The sequence below is a fragment of the Myotis yumanensis genome, unplaced genomic scaffold (genome assembly GCF_028538775.1).
Source record: "Myotis yumanensis isolate MYYU_CA2020_CCGP unplaced genomic scaffold, mMyoYum1.0.hap1 SCAF_1, whole genome shotgun sequence".
Lineage (NCBI taxonomy): Eukaryota > Metazoa > Chordata > Mammalia > Chiroptera > Vespertilionidae > Myotis > Myotis yumanensis.
In genome coordinates this window covers 130,417,546-130,418,374 of record NW_027223752.1, presented here as the reverse complement: position 1 = coordinate 130,418,374, position 829 = coordinate 130,417,546, and the positions used below count along the sequence as shown (strand labels likewise).

General features: G+C 39.9%; 1 non-coding gene across 1 annotated transcript; it reads left to right on the top strand.

The window, feature by feature from the left end:
• The first annotated feature begins 232 nt into the window (after positions 1 to 232).
• On the top strand, positions 233 to 422 carry LOC139001473 (U2 spliceosomal RNA). The gene has a single exon (XR_011470040.1). It is a non-coding gene; the product is annotated as a U2 spliceosomal RNA (small nuclear RNA).
• The last annotated feature ends 407 nt before the right edge of the window (positions 423 to 829 follow it).

Genomic DNA, 829 nt, shown 5'->3' with positions numbered 1-829 from the left:
CACAGAAAGTCACAGAATGATCTAGAAAATATCAGATCTATTGTGGCTGGAGCACTATATGTGAGAGACAGTATGGCAAGAGATAAAATTGGTGAGGTAGGCAGGGGCTAGATTACTTGTGTCCTTGTAGTCTAGGGCCTCGCAATGCATGTGATGGTGTTCGAGTACAGTAGGAAGACAGGTGTTAAGAAGGTCTAGTCATGTGGTACATATAATATAAAAAGTCCATATGATCGCTTCTTGGCCTTTTGGCTAAAATCAAGTGTAGTATCTGTTCTTATCAGTTTAATATCTGATATGTCCTCTATCTGAGGACAATATATTAAATGGATTTTTGGAGCAGGGCAATGGAATAGGAGCTTGCTCCGTCCACTCCATGCATCGATCCGTATTGCAGTACCTCCAGGAACCGTGCACCAAAAAAAAAAAAAAAAAAATCCACAAAAGTCCATATGTAAATTCAGTATCCTCTTCTCCCACTCCATATTGCTAGTTCTCTAAAGCTTCCTGCATCACTGAATAGCAGCAGCATCCAGCTGTTGTAAAGAGTGCAGGATTTTTAGCCTGGCCTGTTTGAATCCAGGCTCTACAACTCACTAGCAAGGAGATCCTGAAAGTGTTATTTACTTTGATCTTTAATGTCTTCCCCTTGAAAGTGGGAACTCTGGTAAGGATTACATTGTCTGGCATCTGGTATTTGAAACAAAGTAGCAGTGATAGTTATTTTCTTTAAATAGTGAAATTGAGTCCTTCGAGGTATTCCCGATTCATGTTTCTTTCCTTACTTCTACATGGACTACCAAATCCTATTTTCATGGCTAGCAGTGTA